The sequence below is a fragment of the Crocodylus porosus genome, unplaced genomic scaffold (assembly GCF_001723895.1).
Source record: "Crocodylus porosus isolate Cpor-Errol unplaced genomic scaffold, CroPor_comp1, whole genome shotgun sequence".
Lineage (NCBI taxonomy): Eukaryota > Metazoa > Chordata > Crocodylia > Crocodylidae > Crocodylus > Crocodylus porosus.
Genome location: NW_017728948.1, coordinates 58,614,673 through 58,639,289, shown reverse-complemented (window position 1 = coordinate 58,639,289; position 24,617 = coordinate 58,614,673).

Genomic DNA, 24,617 nt, shown 5'->3' with positions numbered 1-24,617 from the left:
TATAAGAGCTCATAGAATTTTGCTTTTAGTCTCATCCATATTTTCTTTCAACAGCGTTCATGATTTTAGACACCAAATTTCAAGTTCTTGCATTATAAGGAATGCTAATTATAAACACCAGAAATGCACCAATCCATCTCTAAGTAGGTTTAGACTCAGTATTTTAGTTCAACTTATAGAACTTATACAAAGTTAATTCACAAATGATCTGAAATGCCCCAAATTTGAGTTTGTTTATTTCTCAGGTTTTTTTTACTAAACTAATTATTTGAAAAGTTTTGGTGTCTTATTTGCCTCTTTATTTAAAGGAGAAAGCATTTTGTTCTTCCTCCAAGGCATAGCATAAATCATGCAAGTATTGATTCCATAACTCAGGTTTCCTGGAGCCCCAATTACTGATTCATAAATAATAAGGACTTCATCATACATTGCTGAAATCAGTGAGTTCTTCTGCAGATTTCAATAAGAACAGGATCAGGGTTTAATTTTCATTTTCTTGTGTACTGTACCAACTTCTACAGATACCCAGATGGGATTTTGCAGAGGTGAAATAACTGGTACAATAATGATTATTGTTCTAAACAAAGAAAATGTAACAATAATGTATTTTTCAATGTATTGAAAATGAAGGAAAAAGGGAAATCCTCTGCAATTCTCTAACTTTCACTGCAAGTGAAGCACAAAGCTGTTGATTATAGAGGAGGAGTCAAAGACAAACTTCGCATCCAGTTTATTGCAGCATGTAGTCTCAATTTTATTCTTACTATATATTCAGCAGTGTTTGCTTTCACAGTGGGAGTTAGGGGCAATGAAGGAAAATCAAAAGACGCAATGATTACATATTTGCTAAGAATAAGCAAAAGTCATACATCTCTGTGGGATTTTCTTCTCCTCAAAGTTACATCTTATTCAACTGTATGATTACAGAAACTAGTTATCAGGAACACTTTTGTGTGTGTAGCCCTGCGGGAAAAATGGGTGGAGAAATATGTAGGTGCAGCAGTGTTTGAAGCTCAGATGGCGGGGAGAGGAGGGGAATGCAGTTTGTAAGTAAGATCAGATTCTCTCAACTACATCCATGTAACATTTTTTTTACTTTAATGGAGCTGCAGGGGCATAATAAAAGGGAAGTTCAGGCCTTAACATGTTTTATTTGGTTTAGATTTGGGTATGATAGTTGCCTTGAGGTTGGGAAACTATGTGATTTATAAGATTGATAAAAAATTGTTGAGTCTTCCATCTCTAAGATTTCAAAGCAGGAGGAGAAGTGACTAGGTCCTATACAGAAATGTTTTGGTCCTCTTAGAACAGTTACTAGTGACAGCTGCCAAACGGATAGAAAATTTACCAGGTTTTAATTCTTGGTGCACTTTTTGGGAAATATAATCATGGTTACATAGATCCTATGTGCAGCCCAGTTTATTTTTGGTTGGTTAGTCCTTTTCAACTGTACATACAGACGTGAGCCAAAATGTGAAGCAACACAAAAATACATTACCTAAGTTCTGGAGGTTGTATCCAGAAGTTGGATTTCTTCAAATGCAGTCAGTTTGTGCATGGTTCTTCTGATAAAGCCACTCCCCCTAGACTTTACTGATTGCACACAGAGGTTAGGTGAAATACCAGCTGCTGGCTCTACTACAGACGTAACTGCTTATGGAAAATCTAAGTAGTCTAGCCAAATGAACGTAATGCTGGGTTCAAGCTCTTCTGACTTATTATCACAAGGTGGGCTTTAAGAAAATGACTTTCTAGGTCTTTGCATAAAACTCACCATCTATAAATAGATGTCTGATGTATTTCTAGGTGTGTGTATAAACTCACCATCTCACAGCTGCATAGTTAAGATTATAAAGTACTAAACATACTTTAAAGACCTATGTAAACACTAAAGTCCAGATCCCCAAAACTAATTAGGCATCTAAACTAGGAGTCATGAGTTTTCCCTTTCTAATACCAAAATAAAAAGGATAGTTATGGAAGAATGGGAACATTTTTTCTTCTGTACGTAAGCTTTTGGGATATTACAGATGTAATTCCCCAGAACCCCTGCCCACCCCTGTTTTGTGGCTTACAATGTGGACTATAAAATTTCACATTGAAAACAAATAAAAAGTAGCAAGTATTCTGTTTTTAGAAAATTATGTGGAAAAAAATTGAAAACTTTATTGAAGCTGAAAAACACGTCTAGTTTTCTTGAAATTCAATTTGCATATTAAGCCTGGTGTGATCTATGGAATATATTTTGTAGCATTTTTATAAAATTTGTACTCATTTTTCATTGTTAGTTTCCATATGTTTGTGTTGCATTCAGAGGCTATGTGCAGTCCATCTGGTGGCTGACTGAACACCTGAAAGTTCTTGTTACTTGGTAATTAAAGATTCTTTGTAGCCTAATCAATAAGGTGTCTGAGTTTAATAGAATGTGGATTCAAATCCAAGTAATGAAAGGTTTTTAGTAAATGTCCAATTATTGATATCATTGTTCAGTTTTAGTGACATGGATGAATGGACTCTTGCTACTTAATTAATGTTCTAAACCAAACTAAAAATGATACTGTATCTGATCAAAATAAAGTGTGCAAATAAAACACAAATATGAAAACAAGACACTTTATGAAAAACATAATTTTTCAAAAGTCTTAGTCAAATAAATGGCCTAATTAAAGAAACAGAATTCTACCGACCCAAAATACATGAAGCCAAAGATGGTGGAGGCATGAAATTAGTTTTGACTGGTATGTTTTGAAGCATGGATAATTATGAAAATCCAGTTGGTGCATGTTTCTAATCTTGATATTTAATTCCAAGAGGCTTCTTGATCTTTTAACTCCTATTTATTAGGTTGGCAGCACTAAAGGAATTAAACCTATTATATATACCTTTGAAATGAAATTGGGCACAGAATGAAATGATCTGGGTTGATTTTTGTGGTTTGTGTTTGCATTCTGAACTACTGTACACTTAAACATAATTTTGACATAAAGCAGATGAAACTTTATGGTTTCTAATGGCTTTCTCTGAGGATTTTAGGGTTATTTCAACCTAAAAATCACCATCAAACACATGCAAGCTGAAAACATAGAAAATATTTGTATAAATTTCTGCTGAGTGAAAATTATGAGATTCACACTACTGGCTCATTTAAACCTTATCTAAAAATGGAACTACCCGTATGACTAAGACCAATATCCTTATGACCAAGAACAAGAGTGGTTACCCATTATGACCTTTTGATTAAAAGGACTGAGGAAAGCGCTAAAGTGTAAGCAACAGTTAGGCCAGGTACAGACATTATGCATTTACCAGTATAAGCGTTCAGAAACCAGCCGATACCTGTAATAGAATAGAAGTATGGCATACATAGATTGGTTTAAAAATGGTGGCATCTTGTCTAGGATTTCCCCTCCTCTCCTACCAAAGGGTGAATGTGCATTCTGTTTGCTACCAATTTAAACTATGCCACTTACAGAAAACTGTGTAACTTTGGATAAGTTCCACCTAGGGCTTTTTGAATGTCCATACTTAGCCTTCACACTTGATGTTGAAGAGTGCAGACAGAACTAGGACTACTGAATGAACATAGATATTTATCTTATGTACAAAACTCTGTACAAGTGTCAGAAGAGCTGTTGCCATACACATAGTTTCACGACACCAGTCTAAAATGGTTATGAAATGAGTACAAAACCGGTACAAAACAGATATAGTTGGAAAACATTACGTTGAATCTAAGAATGGTAAATGGCAAAAGCATTGACTTCAAGCAACCATTTACCTGAGTAACATTTTCTTGTACTAATAGCCTAAGTGGCAGTGGATTGCACTTCATCAGCACCTGTGTCCAGGACTTCTTTCAGCAGCCAACAAGGTTAAGACTTTACTGACAAGTGCTTTAGAGCTAGAGCTATGTTCTCAACTGGGAAAACAATATCCTTTATTGTCACTGTTTTCAGTGAGATGACAAGACCTTTCTGATACTATTTCTGATGATGATGTCCAAGATGGAGACTGTCCTTCCTTTTAGTCCTTCCATACAGATAGTTAAGTCATGATGTTCCTATGGGAGGGGTTCTGTGGATTTGGGTGGAGAATGGTCAATTATGTGTTGGTTCACACCACTTCTTCTGATAAAAACTTGGACACAATCTTTGGCTTTTTTAAACTATTTTCCCCTTTCGTAGCAAAAGCACAGAGTGTATTAATTTACCTAAAATGAATATCGGGTTAAAGAGGTGTTTGTTGTACGTGTGATTGTCCAGGAAACATGTGCTAAGGATTTTAATGGTAATCTATTTTATTAGACCAACTGTATTGTTGGGAGAGATGTTAGATAAGCTTACAGGGAGTATGTGAATGGACACTGGAAAGAGAACATTCACATTAACATGAAAATGCATTATTATGTATTCTTTTTAAAAATATATTATTCTGTATTCTGTCTACTTTTAAAACATCCAATCAAGATGCTCGAAAAATAATGATTATGGACAATCTGTTCTTGCTGATTCTGCTAAAAGGAAACAAGAATGTTTAATACAAGAACTAGCTACATTTTATTACTCTTATAATATATTAACTACTCGTTTTATTTGCATCTTAGATTTTAATCCTACAGTGAATGTAATGATATTCATTATTTTTTTCAGAACCTGCAGTGGTAAATGTTCCCTAGTTTCCTTAGGCTGGAATAACATAACTATATTGCATGCAGTTTAATTGCTGCATTCAGTGTATTCTAGTGCTGCTAATATAATTGGAATTGTTTACTGCATGTTCTGTGCCTTTCACAGCTTGGTCCATTCTGATTCTGAACAGAAACTAATCTGTTGTGACTGGCACTGGACAAGTATTTCTGGCAAATTCTCCATTTATTAAAAAATGTCATTTTGGTTTATCTGGGACTATTGGAAAATTTGACCCAAATTTGCCAAAAAGTTTTGTCTGGGGAAAAAAAAAAAAAGACTTGAATTATAAAGCCATGTAAGAGCCAGGGTATTTTTACTCCATGTCCTGGTGGTTAGAGTATATTGAAAAAGCAGATTCTTCTCCTCAGCTTATTCTAATGCTATAGAGATTCAGAAAAGGGATTTAAACTTACAGCTGCCACATCCTGGGTAACAGCTCTAACCACTGAGATATTAGTTAAAAGAGAAATTTCTTTTTTCCCCATCATGTTTTATAAGTGTTTTGCTTTTGCTGAAATTCCATATTTTCTCACATACAATACATACCTTTCTCCCCCCGCCCCACAAAAACACATAGAAATGGGAGTTTGTATTTCCTTGAATGAAATACAGTAACAGCAGTTTCTGCCTTAAACTTTGGCTGGGCAAAAGTGAAAGTAAAGGCTACTCATGTGGTTAAATTGATGCTTGTGTAACACTAAGATAAGTGGGCACAAAGCCTGTAATATCTCAGATGCATTAATATTGCTATGGGGTTGGTGAAGTGACTGAAAAACATGGATAGTTTATTATACTTCCCTCAGCATATGAAACAATTACTTTTTTCTCAGTCAAATCCCTCTCCAAGGGCCTTGTACACCATAATGAACTGAAATCATGAATGTGCTTGGTATATTTACATATCAAACTAAAAATAAAGTAATGGTGTCCAAACTTTCTGACCACAAACATAGCAGGTATGTGTGATCAGCATGGGTCACCTCACCTCTTCCATTCCTGCCGTCAATTTGTTACACCCTTCCTTGTTGCTTGACTTAAGTTAGAGTTCTAGGTTTTTGAAAAAGGAAGGTTTTTTTTTTTTGTTCTTGTGTACACAGGACCTAGTGGAATAGGTCCTCTGTATTGTTTGGAGTTGCTGGATCCTATGGTAACACATTAAGTGACTGTGGAAACCTGTCCAGAGTTTGTTGCAATTTAAAATTACACTCTTGCTTTCACTTAAGAAAGCATGGTATCCATTCTTATGCAAAGAATATTTTAAAAAGTACACAACTTATTACATATTTTTCAAACTTAGTCACTGGTAGTGGTGCTTCATACTCATTACTCTATTCCTGGATAGACACTTTTTAAAATTGCTAGACAACTATTGGAATGCATTGAAATTCTGATAGTTTCTTCTGCCTACTTGCTGTAGGTATGTAGTGTAGTTAATTCTTTCCAAATGCCAACAGAAACAGTCCCTGCTGAGAGTGAAACTGATGGTAAATGTGGAATACATGATATGATTTTTTTGCCTTCCTTCATTGATGATGTGCAGATGTACTTAGCATATATAGTATAGATGGGAATGGCATGCTCTTTTTTTATCTGATGTGCTTTGCAGATACATGCACTGAATACACTACTATGAAAATTGCTGTGGCAGGAATATTTTTTATCATGCTTTTGAAGGTGCATTTTTCAATTATGGGCTTTCTATTTTTACATTTAAATAAAGACTCAATTACAGTATGGCACAGGAAGCATCTATTTGTTAAGCAAATAAAAAGTTGTATATCAAGCACAAAGTTATTCTGCATGCATTTAGAATGCAGACACTTTTAGTATCCAGAACAGTAGAGATAAGAGCTCCCACACCAACTTTTGGAGCAAGATTTTGAAAAATGATATTTATGGGTTGGCTTCTGCCTACCCCAAGGTGCTGTGGAGTTCATTTAATGGGAAGGCTTCTCTGTGCTGCATTGACCACCATGAGTGCTTCATTCACAGCTTTGCCAGTTAGCTGGCAGTGTCCATGATGCCAGGGTCTTCCACAATTCCAAACTCCCTCAAATAGTGGAGAATGGATGAAGCCCCCAACACTGAGGTTAATGGAGTCATCATCTCACATCACCAGGGATCGTCCCTCATCACCAGGGATCTAGTCTATACTCTCCTGGTATGGCTCATGAAACCCTACACTAGACACCTGGACTAGAGATGAGAACATTTCAACTATTTTCTCAGCAGATGCTGCATGACCACTAAGTACAGCTTTAACCACCTGAAGATATTCTGGAGGGCTCTGAGCACATGTCTTGATATGGTTGAGGAGTATTTGCCCTGCCTCATTGCAATGCACCTGCATCCTGTGCAATGTCTGTATGGCCAGGGGGACTCCTTCCATGAGGCCTGGGTGGGGAAGTGCAGTGCCCAGGGGCAAGCTACAGTGCTCGTATGTCAGAATGTGCACACCTGGGACAGCCCAAATATCAGGGAATCATGATCAGGAAAGACCTGTTGGGTTGTGTCCTGGATTACTGGGATGAGGGAACAGTCCCCAGAGGAGAAAATCCTGAGGCTATCAGGAGGCTTAGAAAGACTTTAGTGGCTGAGCCCTAGCTTTGGGTGGGGGCCTGTCTATTGTGAGGCTCCTACCACTGAGCCACTCATTCCCTGGGGGCTTTCTGAGGTGGCCAGGGTTGGGGAAATCCCTGACCAGCTGGACATCAGCCTTGAGAGGAGAAAAAACCTGCTTTCAGGGGAATACAGAACAGGAAAGAGTTATAGCTCAGATTAACTCTCCTCAGTGTCAAACATGTTTTTTTTAAAAAAATAAAAGCCATTGAATGATAACCAAGTTAGAAATAGGGCTCTTTTCTCTTTGGATGTATGGGATAACTTGAAAAGGTTGGCAGGATTGGAAACTAGGGGCATGATAATGAGGCAGAACCTGATACTGGAAAGCATAGCATAGCCCAGTGCCCTAAGTCACAGGCTCAGAAGTGAAGATCAGGGACACCTCTATGTAGGTGGAAGACAGATGGGTGATTCCCAAATTACTTAAGAGGGTTGTAGGGATGTGTGCAGGGGCTGTGTAGGCGCAAGCTCCATTGCCATGGGTTCCTCATGGGCCTCCAAGGGACCAGAGCATCCTTGCCCATGGGCCCTGTATCCTGCTCTCCCTCCTGACAGGGACACTAGCCTTGTGACCCCTGACCATGCTTTGAGGGTGTATTGCACCAAGACCCAGGAGTGGCAGGTTTCTTTCTCCAGCGTAGCTGGAGCCTGGATATCCTCCTCTGTCAGTCCTGGGCATGGTGGGAAGACGAGGTCGGAGTTCTGTGCACCATCTCCAAGCCCTGTCCCAGTGATGGTGTGGCATGGTGGGATGGTGGGTTATGGTCTTCACCCCAATATCAGAGGTTTGGCACTTCACTAGGGCTCTCCCAGTACAGCTTGGGGGACCTGCATTTAGTGGGGAAGCACCAGGGCTGCTAGGATGATAGTGGAACTGAGGAATACTGTGGTGTCTGGGTGGGTTTTCCCTTTGGTTCTGAGTGCTTTGGTTTCAATCACACAATCTGTCCTCTCCTTCCAGAGATGGTATGCTTGGTTACCCCTCCTGCCATTAACCTCCTGGGTCAGTGGGTCCTCGCCTGTCCCTAATCCACTTTCCTCTCTCTGTGCTGCCAGTCAAGGGATGGGGTGAGGAGGGGTGGGAGGCAGTCCCCTTCCCCTGCCTCTGGATGTGCTATGTGTAGGACTCCTGTTCTTCATAGCCTGGGGAAGAGTCCTTTGAAATGGGGTGCACGATGGGGCTGGAGGTAGCCTCTCTCACTGTGTCAGGCCTGGAGGGAAACTTTCACACCATATGAGGCTCAGAGAGATAGCACTGATGCCAGTTGGAAGTGTTATAGGTTGCTGCATAGTGACTCAGGTTCCTGTCCAGGCTTTACCAGCTCTGCAGAGGCACAGGTAGCCTCCTTGAAATATTAAAAGGCCATCCTAATCCCTCATTCCTTAGCAGACCAGCTGAAGGCATCCCACAGCCTCATGGTGTCCCCCCTCCACATTTGCAGTCTTTCCTCATGCTGGTGCCAAAGCCAGGGCCAAATTAATGCATAGGCAAACTAGACACATGCCTAGGCGTTAAGTGAAGAAGGGACACAGATGTGCTTATTTTAAATATAATTATTGAGTGAAAAAACTAGGGTTCCATGACTTTGTTTGCCTAGGTCCCATTAAAGGGATAATCTGGCCTTGTCCAAAGCTGTTGGTTCCAGGAGTCTGAAAAGCATGTCTGGTGCTTGGAGGCAGCTACCATGGCCTCTACAATCTCCTCTTTGCTTCCTTGCAGTCTCCCATGAACACCTCTCATCCACTCTGCAGTTTTTTACCAGTCCATCCTTGAACTGCCATCACATCCTCTTCAAGCTCACCTCCTATGTGCAGACATTATTTCTGTAAATAGAGGCCGGAGCCCCCAGCTTTGTGAAATATATCAAACATTTCTGAAAGCACAAGGTATAAGAGAAGAAGTATCAGTCCCTGCCATATCTTGGCTAGAAACTCTCAGAGAAACAGGACTAGATGTATGTGTCCTGTCCTGTCTATCTCTCATCGGCTCTGTGAGCTGCTCTGTGCCCGCCCACCCAGCCCATCTAGGATTGTATCCCTGGGTGGGGAGCTTGTGGTCTGAGTGTGCAGAAGGCTCTACAGCCATGCTGATGAGGTGCCTAGCAGGATGCAGGTGGGGCACCCTGAGGAACTCAGGCAGGAACTTGCTACTCTTACTTTATGGCAATGGGACCTGGGATCAGGATTTTGGGTTTCCTGGGAGTGCACATGGACTGCTAGTCTATAGAACACAAGCAGGACTCTCTAACCACATCTCCTGTCATTGTAGAAGCTGCCGTTTCTTCCCAATGTCTCGGTGGTAAAAGTCTTTCTGTGCTGGAACCAAATTGATTAATGTTCCATCCCCCTCCCCCGGCCCAATTCCCTAATCCTTTTGCAGGTTATGGTTGTCATACCTGCCTTGGATCTCTGACTGACAAGCTCTGCTCCAGCTACTAGCTTCCTGAATGAATGCTGCATATCCATTTAGTCCCAGCTGTGGCAGCAGACTCCCAGGTCAGCCAAGAGTGCTGACCCCAGTTTGCATTTGCAAACCTCCCAGTCAGTCCCTGTGCTCTCTTGCTTTCCTGGTTCCTCACCCTAGTTTTGGCTGTCCCTAGCTTCTGCCTTTAGATTTCCTCATGGATCTGTTTCCTGGTTTCCTGACCTTGCTTGGCTCTGTCCTCAGACTTCAACCTAGATTTTTTTTGGACTTGATAACTCAGTATCTGATTCCTGGACCCTGGCCTATGTTGTGGATTCTGACTCTGGATTTCCCTCCTGATGTGGTAACTTGACTCCTGAACTCTGTCTCATGAGGAGGAAAGATGAAGGGACACTCTTTCTGTGAAAGGACCAGAGCTGCATAGTGCTGTGACCATTTCTGTTGTGAGACTTAATGCTGCCTTGCAGCCATAGATTTTGCAGTGGGACCAGGGATTGAACCAGTCAAGTGCTTCCTGCAAACATCTCTAAGACATTGGCTTAGGAACAACCCTTGATCCAGCACTGGCCAGATGCACTTGCTTTCTCTTGGGGGACTCTGTCCTGGAGAGGGACGGATAGAGGGAAGGGAAACATTTTTCTGGTCCTTGATGTCATACAATACCAGTGGTTCCTGGTCCCTAATAGAATGCAATGCCAATTGTTCCTAGCACTGTGTATTTTCACATGCCCAGACATGAGCTTCCTACCTGCTACTCATCCCTGTGATGTGGCATGGCATAGTGTGCAGAACTCCAACACTTATCATTGTGTCTTAGTCTTTTTCCTGCCAATTAAATAAACCATTTTGGTGATTTATCATGAGCTACGGTAGGGGATGCAGGACTTGGCAGTTGCTTGCCTTCAGCAAGGGTGCTTGAACCAGTCTTTTAATTAAGGTCCAGTCAGGGAGCAACCAACAGCAGGTTGTACAGGGGCATTGGTATGCTTATGATCCTTGATGTAGTTTGGGGGAAAGGATTATGGTACTCAGTGTGGTGGAGAGGGAAGTACAGTGGGGGAGGTGTTCCAGCATTTGGGGAAGAATTGGTTGGTTCTTCTCAGGAAAAGAGGATGGCCTTGAGGGGTATTCAGGGTGGTGTGACGAAGCCAGATTTATTTTAACACTTTTTGACTGATGCCGTGAGAAATGACCATGGGTATGGGCTCACATTGGAGGAAGTGGGAGAGTGCAGATATGATAAGGCCAGTGTTGAATGATAGTTGAGTAGTTAGCTCCCTGGGTCATGTGCTTTTTCCAGTCAGGGTGGAGGCACAAATCCAGCTAGGGTGGAGGGATAATTCTAGCCTCCACCCCTCTCTCTCAGTGTGCTGAGACATTCCCTTTGGGGGTTTGTACCGTAATAGGATGGCTGGTGGATCTGACTTCAAGCTATGTAGTAGTGACCATTTATCACCATGGGAAGGGATGGGGTATCAGAATTGTCTTCTGGTGACCGTCTTGGACACTGTGCTATAAGCTGTAGGGTGCCAACATGCCGCTATTGCTCTGCCCTCCTATCTATGGGTGTGGACCCTGCTTAGTCACTGGTGGGTGCAATGTTCCCTCTGCAAATGGGTTTTAATCACATCCAAGTTGTGCTGTGTTGAATCCTAGCTTCCTGTGCATCAGTAGCAGGGCCTCTGGGGAATTACTGGAATTACTGGAGACAAAGGACTGGAACACCCTTGGTCATTTCAGGACACCACAGGAAATGGTGTATCTGGTCACATGGTTTCACCTAGATTCAGAAGTTTGAGGTCCATCAGGGACCAGGTGCTTGCTCCAGGGCTACCTGTGATATGGATGGCATGCCCTGGGGTTCACATCCTGTGTTTCAATCACTGTGCTATCAGAACTGTCCCCCAAGTAGTGTCCCATGATGCCCATGACTGGATCACCCTGGAAGAAGTTGAAGGAGTTGTAATCTAGCTCCAGCTGAATCTGTACCCCTAGCTCCCCTGTGTCCCTGGAAATCAGCATCAGCACCCTTGCTTCTCCCATGTTCCTGGGGGGTGGGGGAACTGCTGCTGCACACCCAGTTATCCTGTCTCCCTGGAGCCCTTATGCACTACCTGCTACTGGGACCCTCTTATTACCAGCTGCACCCCCTATCCAGTGATGGCATAGGTGTGTAAGGTGAAGACAGCCCTATCACTTGAAGGGAAGAGGAGCAGGTCCACCACATAACTGTTTGACTTGAGTCTTCATCAATTTGTTTTTGTCCCTGCACTGTGTGCAGTTTTGGTTGTAGCCCTGAACTCTCATCTCTGGCAATCTGCTGGAATACCTCCCTGTCATGGCATGTGCTGCAGAGTTGTTCCTGGGTTGCCTCTTTGCCCCAGATGGTGATGAGATCCCTCATCTCCTTGACAACACAGTTCTGAACCCAGCTCTACATAGTGGAGCTAGATGGGCTAGGCTGTCACAGTGTTGAATGGAGCCCCTTGGGTCTGCGTGTCTGCAGGTTGGTCCACATATCACTGGATCAGTTGGGATCTGACCACAAGTGTGTAGGTGGGGATGTGTGGGTGTGGGTCCTGGTGCATAGCTCTCTCTCATTCAAATAGGGCCTGGATCTGTTCAGGTGTGTCCACTGCTCCACAGTGATCCCAAATCCACTGGTCATGCATTTCATCCCAGCCTTTCCAGGGGCATCCACCTGCCAGCACCAGCTCAGCTGACCATGCCTGTGCCCAGCCCTAAATTTTCCAGGAGTTTCTATCTCCTGCCCCCAGGATGGCTGACCACACCCCACTTGCCATGAACTTTCTGGGGATATTCAGCTGCTGGCACCAGTTTGGCTGGCCATGCTGTTTCCTCCTCCTTCCCCGTGGCCTGAACTTTCTGGAGGCTTCCTTTTTCTGGTAACAACCATGCCAGTAACCATGTTCTAAATTACCATGGTTCAGGTATCTGCTGGCTGGGGTCTGTCTGACCATGCTCCACCAAGCCCATAATTCACCTCCATGCTGGATGTTCCCATATGTCCACACTCCCTCTTACCCCAGACCTAAAAAGCCTGCACTGGTTTCTGTGCATTGCTTGGGTCTGAGTTGCATGGTGCTTGAGTCTGGATCTTCAGTTGTGGGATTTTGTGTCTGTCTGAGTCCTGGGGTCCTGGGTTTTTGGGTCTGTATCTGAGTTTTGGAGGTCTGTTGGGTGGGGGTTTTTGGTCTGCATGTGCATCTTTTGTGCTTTGAGACCAAGTCTTGGAGGTTCAGGGGCCTAGCATAGGGTGTCAAGTATCTGAATGCAGAGTACATAGCTGCATTGGTACCTTACATCTCTGTGGTACGTGGAGCACAAGACACAGCCGAAGAGAAGAACTGGGCTTTCTTTGCCCTGAGATGACCAGTAGGTGGGGTTTGCGCTGCACTTGGCTGTAGCAATGGAATGCAGCCTGAGTGCAGAGTATCCCCCAGTGTTGGGGGGAGGGCAAGAGCAATGCACTCTGGGGTGCCAAAAGACACCTGGGTAACTTCTATCGATCGGGGAACTGTACAGGCATTTGTTAAACCAGTCTAACCCATATGAGTCTCAAGTTAGATCTCATAATCGGAAGCTTCAATTTCTATCATGCGCATCATTTTTAGATGAAGCTAAGCATTGTGAATGCTTGCACACTTAGCATTTCTACCTTGCTAAACTCAGTTCTATTGATCTATATGTAAACTTTGTAAGCACCCTAAGTGAAAAAAGTAACTTGGCTTACGTGCCACTTCCTCGTTTAATCTATCGGAGAACAACTCTATAAAACTAGTGAAGCTTGAATATTTTAATTTGGAAATAGGATAGAACAGTTGATGCAATCATCTGGGCACTTTGGGCACTTTTACACCTACTCCAGGGGTGGAGGGTGGGCACTTTCGTTAGAACTTGGGTAAAGAAAGAAACTTACCTGCCTGCTGGCTGCAAGCCTGACTGCGTAGGGTATCTGAGTGTGCATGCCCCTCCCCGCCCACTGCAGCAGCTTGCAGTCAGGCTGTCTTCCGACCATGCCTGCTGTCCCCTGCCTTTGGACAGGCTGAGCCCGGTTAGCCCCCCACATCTGCTGCCTATGCTCCCCTTCAAGAAGCTCCTTGAGAATCCTGGGGGAAATGTTAAATTAGAAAAAGAACTCAAATGTCATGTAGAAAACAGCTCAGAGGAGCATAATGATGTTTTAGTTATCAAAAAAAAGTTTTCTATTTTAAATATTCAACACAATGGCTGCTTGCAAGACTTGCTACAAAAAAACAAGGAAGGTAAATATCATGCAATATGTGAGAAACTGACACTGCTGTGACTTTTCTACTGAATATAATTCAAAGAAAATTAATCCTCTCTACCTCTTCCATCTTTTATGAAGCTTACAACAGTGGGAAGAAAAAAAGATAAGTTAAAAAATTGATAAGCATTAAAAATTCAGGCTGCAAATGAACACAGATAATAGTAGCTGCAGATGCTCAGTTTCTGGTTAACAGGCAGTCAGTTCTGATCTTTGTCTTTCTTACCATCTTTATCTTTTATTAGAAAGTTTAAGTGTTTTTTTTTTGTTTGGAGTCTTTGAGTGGTACAGATTTTCACTCTTTTACATGAACTGTTAAAAAGGACTGTTAAGGATGGATGTTGTTGTAATTCCTTTACAGTCCCCCTTTCATCTTTGCTTAATGGAGCAACATTCAGTTTTTTATACATCGCTCTCACTAGGTTGCATTTCTGAGTATCTGACTGAATTGAATATTTTGTTTAAAGCAGATATTTTCCCTTGCAATTAATTTGTTTAAAATGTTAACTATGAGAGTAATCTTGTTGGGTCTTAAAGGCCTTACATTTAGTGAAGGATCTAGCACTACGATAAATATGAGTCGAGGTAGAATGGACACTGACAGAAATATCATTTTGAATGACATGTTATAATTGAATGTGGCATACCATACTGACAGGAGATTTTGCTCCATCCTATCAGGTAAAGGGATGCACACATTTGTGACTTTCAGGCTTAATTATTACCATTCGCAATGGAAAAATGCAGGACATGCCATTCAGGAGAAAAATGCAGGAAATACTGGGTTTTCTATTGCAGGCTGGCAGAGTTCCAGCCTGCAAGGGGCTGGTGGGGAGTGGGAGGAAGGTAGTCAGGCAGGGAACGCCACATGCATGTGCACATGTGTACATGCACATGGCTGCCAGGCAGCCTGAAGAGCAGGTCCTGCAGGGAAGCCTGGTGGGGAAGGTGGGTATTGAGGCCCCAGTAGTGATGGTGGGAGGGAGTTGGGCAGAGCTGGGGCTGGGGCTACTGCCCAGCCCAGGTGGTGTGTGGGGCTTGGGGACCAGGGCCATATGTGGCCACAGGGCCCAGGCAAGGAGTGGGACAGGGCTACAGGCAGCTCGTCCAGGGGCAAGGACGGGTGGGGGCTGGCTCCCTGCCACTGCACCCACCCTGTGCCCTCCAGATTTGTGCGTGGGGGGGGGAGGGTGCAGGCTGCCCAGTGCAGGCTCGGACTCCCTGCCCTGTCCTGTTCTCCCCAGGGCTTCCGTGGCTCAGAGGGTAGGACCCCACATGGCAGGGCAGAGCAGGGTTGGGCAGGCAGGGAGCTCCTCACTATGGTAGCATGGGGCTCATGGCTTCCCCACCTGGCCCTGCTCTACTCTGCCATGCTATGTTATGCCCGCTGGGCTGCGGGGCTGTGGGGAGGGAAGCAGGGCGGAAGCCCAAGCCTGCAGCAGGCAGCCTGTATCCACCCCACCCCGATAGGTGTCACTTTGAGGGGGAGCCAGATTCTGTGCTCCAGTCACCACTGGGGCCGCAGCAGCCACTGCCTCCTGTGGATGGCAGACAATTTGGGCACTGCTGTGGGGCAGAGGGCTGTGAACCTGGGTCCCTGGCCCCGTAGCCTGGCAGCTTGGGGTCCTTTCTAGCAGGGCTGTGGCTGGGCAGTGAGGGGCACCAGCAGGACTGGGGAGCTGTGGTTTGGGAGGGAGGGGCAATGGAAGGGGCAGAGCGCTGTCAAATCAGGGCTGCTCAGCACCACAAAGAAGGATGGGGAGGCAACCACAGCTGGACGCATGTCCTGGTGTGGGAAGGAGGCAGAGAGAGTTCTGATTTTTCCATGATAAAAAAGCCAAAATCAAAGGCCAAAATTTATAGGTATTTAGAATTTTTTTTTATAGTGACTGAGGCACTGGTAGGCTTCCAAATTGCTTAAAATTGTAAATATATCAATAAAACATTGTGTTAAACGGATACATACATATATATACATATATATATATATAGAGAGAGAGTCTTTTATTTTAATTGAGGATTTAGGTTTTTTTAAATCAGAGAATTTTCCATTTTTATCAGAGAATTTGTAATTTGTAAACAGAGAAAACCAGGATCCCTGCTTATTACAACTCATATCTAAAATTTAAGCAACATGCATTGAAAAAGGTCTGACTGGTTCCAAATTTATCAGTCCATTTACTTGGCAGTACGGGTCATCATGAGTCCTTCACTCCTGTGTTCTGCTCTCTGCCTTGGACTCCCCACTGAATAAAAGATCCAGTGCAAAGATATTTAGACTCTTTCATGGCAGTTGGTCCTTGTTATTTGACACATTGCCTCATCCTCTGACCTTCCACGACAATTACATTTCAGGGGTGAACTGAGATTGTGGACTCATAGAGCAAATCTTCCGAGTGCTGGAGAAAGTGCATCATAGGAGCTGGAATTGTTTCCAGAGGAGGTAATAGTGAATACTTACTTTGTCTCATTCTAAACCAAAGGCAAAATGTAACTGTTTGATCTAGCTTTCCCTCAGTAATTATTGAACAACTACAGCAATTAACAATGAACTGAAAACAAAAGATTTAATTCAAGTCTAGAGCTTTTTTCTATCCAAATGAGGAGGAAAGTAATTGTTCACTGTTTTACATTTTTAAATGTTTGGTAAAGCTGCCAGAATAAACACCTAAGAAAAAAATTGGTTAGTTTAGGATTTATTGTAATTAGTATAGTACTTTTCAGAACAAAAAGGATTAACCCAAACTAACAACTTTTCTGAATGCCTTGAAAATATCTTCCTTCTGCTCTCCTATGATTTCAGATTGCAAATTTGAACTATACTGTCTTTTTTTATGTTTCTGTTCTTTTGCTAAACTTTAGTATGCAAGTGCCCAGAAAAAAAAGCTGTTCTAAATACAAAACTTTATTATACAAATGTATGTATCTAAATACACTGCATATATCACAAGTAAAAATTATGCTGAGAAGAATAGCTGAGAGCAATGGTTCTCAACCTCTTTTGTACCAGGACCCATTTATAAACATCAGTGGCCAGTCCTGACCTAGTGCACCTCACTCCTGACCCACTGCCCCCTTCTCCTAGGTCCCAGCCCTCAGTGTGTGGGGCTGGGGGTAGATGTATGAGGTAGTAGGGTGTGGGGCTTTGGGGGCAACAAGCAGCCCCTTGCAGTCTAGAGCAGTGCCAGCCGTCAAGGGAAAAGCCATGGTATCCCATGTTTTTCTCCTTTAAAGGAGAATCCATTTTTAAAGTTGTTTGATCCATTTTAAAAATTTGTTCATGACCCTTTTATATATTCTTGGCACCTACTTTTGGGTCATGACCCATGGGTTGAGAAATGCTGGCATATGGTACATTACATGGCCACTGTATTTATTCTAAAAAGAAGCAATATATACTTAGATTTGGAGATGAAGTAAACTTGTAATATGTAAAAGCACCCAGATATACTTCGTTTTGCTCATAATGGGCACATTTACACATGCCCCTATGGGGCCATCACTTAATACTTCCTTTTGGAAGTACTAAATGATGGCACAGTAATAGCCTGTAGTACTCCATGCCAGCAGCACATCGTTATTTTTAGCCCCTACATTGCCAAAGCAATGAGCTGTAATAAGGGAGCATGTTGCTACAGTGACGTAGTTGCAGCATCATGGTTTGTGCCTGGTGACACTGCATCACCATAGCACATTGCTGTGGCAGCATAGCATCACATGTAGACGCACCCACTGATACCATGAGATAACCATGGGTATTTATACACATACTTTTCTGTCCCGCATTGTGCCAAAGGTCAATTAATCAAGTCTGCTCCACATGCAAGCTGAGGCAAACTGCGCTGTGCCACATGCAGTTGTATATGTGGCAAAATGCATTCCAGCATGCAGAAAATAGCAGTGGTGCACTTTTGAACTAAAACACCTCTGATGGGTTTTTTTATTTAAAATCACAGTGCTGCCACTTTTCATCACTGGTGCACATTTTGCCACTTATGCAACTGTAAGATTGCAGCGCTGGGCACTTTTCAAAGCGCCTGGTGCTGCAGCACTTACATGTGCCAAAATGCCCCATATGACTACAGTTAAGACATTTTTGCGGTGTTCTCCCAGATAGCATAACTAGCTTTTAAAGACACAGATTGTTTGGGTGACCCAACTAGATTCCCACACTTAATATATTAAAAAAATTAGGATATTTTTAATTTGGTGTCCAGCTATATATGTAAATTTAGTTTTTTATGAATAAAGTTGAGAACAGCTATATATGTTAAAGTAAATAATCAGAATGGAGATGTGGAGTAACACATGAGAAATTTAAGGACAAAACCTGTGGATTTTGGGCCACTCAGAAATGATAAACTAACACAGGTAAGTATTAAGAATCAAAAACAAGATGTCTTGTTATCAAATGGTGCTTTTGGTTACCTGCACATGCACACACAACCACAGTAAAGTGCATGAGATTACAGATATGAGTGAATTAATGATTTAGCCCAGCAAATAAAAAAATTCAGGTTAGTTAAGGCCTTAGACCTGAGAACAGGTACAGGTCTGAATTTATTTGTGTGAATAGTACAATGCTTGCTTGGAAGAGTAACTCTTGCCTTCCCCACCAGCCCCAGATTACCCAATAATTAGACTTTCTTTGTCAGATGCTCAGAGTGTAATTGCACAACAGCATTGAAATCATAGGAGATACATTACTTTATACCAGCTGATTGGTACCTTCTACTTAAAAAAGAAAGAGATGTTTTTAGTTGCTTTTGTGTCTGTGGAATTGAGTGGAAAAGATATTCCTTTAGGAAATTATTTTTATCTTACCTTTGAACCAATTAGAAAGGCCTGAGAGACTGAATTAAATAGGTTGATTTAAAATTCTTTTTTTCTACTTTTAATATTATTGTTGTTACAGTGCACAATTTATTTGTTAATTATTGAAAATCCCAGAGACCTGGATACTAAAATAAGACAATGTCCATCTAAGGAGAAAACAATAGAAATGTTGTTGCATTAGAAAGTTCATAACCGTAGGTGTTGCTATTGTATTACATTGCAGGAGCAAAGGAGTGTCCATTACAAAGTGTTTTCTTTGCTATCTCACCCATACCTCAGAACAATAAATAATTGAGTAAATCTGACAAATAAAAACATTTTCCTTCAGAACTCACTGTGTTATGACCTGATCATTGTCTTAATTTTTTTGTTAGATGAAAATTGGGATTCATGGCCTTTTGACCACTATCAAGTGTAATATTGGTTTACTATTGAATAGATGTCCTCTATTGATTGTGCACAAGGGTGGAGTCAACAGATTCAATAAGTCTTTTCCATGGGATGCTCCTCTTTTGATTGCTACGTGGGGGGAAGATGCCCATTTTATAAGCAGTATTTACCATGAACTTACTGGTTCCTAAAAAAGTACTTAGTCTTTCAGCATTCAATGCTAAGAGACAGACAAAATGATGGGCTGCTCACAAGGGGATTTTGAAGGGTTTGCTGGAATTCATTTATGAAATTCTGCTACCTTTTATTTACCTTTATTTAATTTAATTTCAAACTAAGAAGCTATCCCAAGATGTGCTTGGAAGGAAACCAAGACAGTAATTTAAGAGATGTTAAAAAATGGAATAAATCAGAGTTAAATGACTAATTCACAATTTGCCTACTTTCAGTCAGGTCTCAATGTGGGCTTGCTACCAGTCATAGCAAAATATTTTGGTTTTAAAAATAAAATCCTTTTTCAGAAAGATCAGCTTAAAGATTAAGAAGGTCCTGCATTCTGTAGCTGCCTTGTATATAACATTAATCAAAAAAATTGACAGCTCGAGGCCATCACTGCCTCCTAAGTGCATGTGTCCATGTCTATATTAGCTTAGTCTTACAAAATTGCAGCAAAGCCACCTTTCTTGTGCAGTGCTTTTAAGACAGAATTGCATCCTGGTTGAAGTCTAGGCTTTCGTTTTTAAGAGTTACAGAAATGTAAACTATAATGGCACCAAATGTACACTTGAGTTCATTTGTATTTTAGAAGATCTCCAACTAAGTCTATAGGTAGATAAGCCCCGGTCCAGTAAGCACTTATAGAAATAACATTATATGCACTCAGGCAGTGTCTTTGAATTGAAAGTCATGTGCATAACGTAAGTTATTTAGTTAAAGATTTCCAGGGACTTGACTTAGTTCAAACTGTATCACGTGTGACATTCATAGAAGACAGTTTTCAAAATACTATTACCCAATTATCTAAGACTTATATTGACATGAATGAGAACCAGACATCTAAGATATCATTTATACAACTGAGTGGTAATAATGTCTTAACTCTTTAACAGTTTGCCATAAAGACCTGTATATGAGCTCACTTCCTTTAAAAAAACAAACAAAGAACAAATCCAAACCTTCTTAAGGGTGCATATACATATTGCCTTGTGGCAACGTAGTCATCTATTTCTGTATGGTGCATTACAGCGACATAGTGATCAAGTGGATCTACATGTGATTGGCAGCTGTGCCGTCATAGTGGCATGTTCCCCTGGCATTGTATGGTACAATGACAATGTAGTGGTGAAATCTAGCCATACTGAAGCACAGGATGTAGATGAGCCCTAAGAGTAACAAATCAGCAGGAGGAAAGATACACTTAAGAGTTGACAATGCTACTACTTAACTCATTATGGGCCAGATTCTCGGTTGGTAAAAATAGGCAAATGATGACTTGCTATGCTATGTTGTGCTTAATACTGTAGGAATTCTTTAAAAATATGCAATATGAAAGAGGTAGATAGTATAACATATTTGGGTGAAACAACAGTAATGAAAAATATTGTGTAAATCTTATTTTTCATTTCCTTTTTGTAAGATATACTTTATTGTGGTAGAAACACTGTTACCATAAAAGACACAAAGTGTGGAAAAAAGTGCCATACTATTTAACATATAGTATAGAAAAAATTGATATTATCCTAACTTGATCCCATTTATTCTGTAGTAAGATCATGCTTGGTACATCCCCTGCCATGCCATTCTTCCTTGAGGAATGTGTTCAGGACCACTGCAGCCTTGTCTAGTTTCTGAGAGTACCACCAAAGCCAGTCTACATGTGGCTTCTTGGGGTGGGGGAGCATGTCCTGGCTCCTTCCCATCCTGAGGTCCTGGCCTTTCAGTTCCCGACCTTCCCTGGTTGTCTGTGGCTCTGACTCAAGAAGCTAGCTTCTATCCAGTTGCACTCTTGAAAAGGACAACCTTCCCTTGTTGGGTATAACAAGTGCAACCTGAAGTTCGAAACAGTAAAGCAAACAACTCCTTTTCAATAAAAACATACATACGGGGGCAAAAACCACCCAACCGGATGTTCTCTGTCCACTTCAGGGGGTTAAGCAGTTTCTCTGTCCTAAGGTTAGTCTGCATAATTCTGAGCACCCTAAAGTTATGCACCTGTTCCCTCCCTAGTCTGTACATCCAAGTGCCTCAGAATTGCTCTGCTGGTCCCTATCTTCAGACTCTCTGCCATCAGCAAGATGTGAAACTTGTTCATACGTCTCTGTCCATTGTCATGCTTGTCCCTTTTCTTTGGTGCCTCTATAGAATCTCCAAAGAATGAGTTCCAAGCTTACCTGAAGCATTAACATGGCTATTCAAGTCCTAGTAAGTGGATGTGTCTACTGGAAGGCCAGCAACTCTGGCTTTATTTTCTCTTTAAACTGTTCCCTCACTCTGTGTGAGTTAGCCAAGGGGAATTGAATCATAAAACATTATTACAACTTGAACCCAGTTAACAAAGACATACTACAATACGTAGTCCATCACAAGAATTAATGAAGGTCTTTGTGACATTATTTTATATCAACATTATAGAAATAAAATTAACTGCTTAACTGCACAATTATCTTAAGACTATATGACTATATGACTCAGTTTAGCTAGGACAGTCCTGAATTCTGTAGGCCAGTCCCAGCCAGGTGGTCAAAAGTCCTAGGTCAGAGTCCATTTGGGAGGTGGAATGGCATGGTACTCCAGGCAGATGGGAAGGCAGGCACTGCTGCCACTGTGTGGTAGCAAGGAAGGCAGATGTATGATCACCCAATCTCAAATACCATATCTGAGGTCCCTATATTTCTGGCTGCTATGTGGCAGTAGTGGTGCCCACCTGACTGCCTGCCCGGCACACTGTGCTGCTTTGCCTCCCTGCCAGACTCCAGCCTAGAACTTTTGAGCAACCAGCTTGGACTGCCCTACAGAATCTGGGACTTTATTGGCCCAACCGGGCTGTGTGCTCACCCTACTCAAGACCAGCTACATGTGAAAATGTACTGACACAATAAAAAAATCTAACCAACTATAAAGCTAAAACTTGAAAAGATATACTAACTTTATAGCTGATTGCTACTGAGCTTTAGTTTACATGTATATCAGGTTCTCCCCTGCAGCCAAGAGGGATACCAGCCACAGGGGTACACCTTGCTCAGCATGAAAATACCGAGTCCTCAGGATTGCAATTGCTGTGATCCCCACGGCTTGGGAAGTGTGTATGTGTGTGCGCGCGCGTGCGTGCACATGTGTGGTTCAGGGAAACTGCCAGCCCACAAGGGGCTCTTGGTCTAGCTCCTCACCTGCAGTAGAGACTGAGAAACCCTGCAACTGATGGGGCTTCCAGTCTAGGTTGCATGTGAGGCACAGCCCATCAGTTTTGGGCTCTTGGTCCTGGCTATACATGAGGAGCAGCCCAGACCGGAAGCTCCATCACTTACAGGACTCTTGGTCCTAGCTCTAAGTGAGGTGCAGCTGAGACCAGGAGCCCTGTCAGTTGTGGGGTCTCTCAGCCCGGCTGCACATGTTCCCCATGGCTGGGAAGCCTCCCTTTGCTGAGATTGCTCCCAGCCATGAGAACCTGCTTCTTGCCAGGGCAGGGGGAGCCCAGGATCAAGCTCTCCTTGCACCAGAAATATGGCCTGATTAAATCCTATGTGTAGCATGGTAGCAGGTATGATTGTGTGGATTACACATTAGATCCTACTATATCTTTACATGCACATATAGAGGGGGCCTTAGAAAAGTAAATTCATTGGTCTCAGTTGTGTCTGATTGAGTTGTACACAGTGCAGGATTCCAGATGACTGTATACTGATTTTATGCCTTCCTGATCCTAGAAGGAGTTCAGGCCCCCTGAACTAATTAAGTTAGATCCCTGCTATAAAGTATGCCCTAATGCAATCATAGCAAAGGATCACCAGAGCGTGGCAGCATCTTGCCATGTATTTTTCTCTGGCTTCCACTTGTGTGGAAGGCTGCAAGTGAAGCTGGAAACTTCTCTTGAACACACAGGGAAGGTCAAAACTCATCTAGAAGAGATGAGACATTTTCATAATCCCAGCAGAGATCTGCCACAATAAAGCAGCCAAACCAGTCTATTAGATGGGTGTATACAAAAATCCAGATACGGGTAATGTTCGAATATATCCTATTTTCATTTCAAAATGACATTGTTGGTGTCATTTTTAATCCTATGTAAGGATTATCAATAGTATTTTCCCTTTCTCTTGAACTTGAGTGTTACTATTGTAATTCAGAGAATAGAATTTATCTAGGTATATTATTCCTAAAGACAAGGTCATGATAAGTCATAATTCAAAACACATGCATCTAGGAGAAAATAGAGAATTGAATCTAAACTATGCTATGCAATGAGCAAAAATCATTTGTTACAAAATACCTAGCTGGTCCATTGAATGCAAAAAGTTAAATTGAGAACTAGATGAGTTTCAAACAAAGAAATGATAAATGGCTATAGGAAGGAAGCAGGAAAAGTAAGATAAGGGAAACAAAAGGGACAGGCTTGGTGGACAAAGTAATATTTTTTCTTTTTGTAAGATTATCTTTATTAATGAGCTCTTTTCTAGAGAGGGCTGAATGTTGGTTGTAAAATGAAGAAAATGCTAGCAAAAATTAGACGCATAGTTGTAATAAATTCAAAGTTTAAGATCTGTATGTAACCTCATTGTGTAAGTTTGCTGTCACCTTCTAAAGTACTTTCTTCCTGTACTTTTTGTTGGACCTAATTCAGCCTTGATTTTAGGTCATGGGCAAGCAGGAATTTTTTTTTCTGAACAGATTTCCAAAATCTTTCCTCAGCTTTCCAGTAGGTAAATGTAAGTACCTACAAAGGTAGCTACCTACCTACTGGAAAAGGTAGGCAATTCATCCAGTAGGTAATATTCAACATTCTTGAAGCTATATTATATTTTTTAACATTCTTTAAGCTCTATCATTAGGACCTAGTATTTAATGTTTTGCTTAATCACTAAACTTCTAGTTGCCCAAGCTGTTTCATCTTATGGCATCTGAGTGCTACTTAGCTATCTAAAGAGTGCGTGTGTTCCTATATAGTGACATGTGTATTTTAGATTCTATTTCCAGCCACATACCAGACCTGCCCCTCTCAGAATGATCAAAAGGGATCCAGTCTGACCACTTACACTTTGTTGTCCAATTCCAGGGTGGGAATCATAGAAATAGAAATCATAGAAAATCAAGGTTGGAAAGGACCTCAGGAGGGCATTTAGTCCAACCCCCT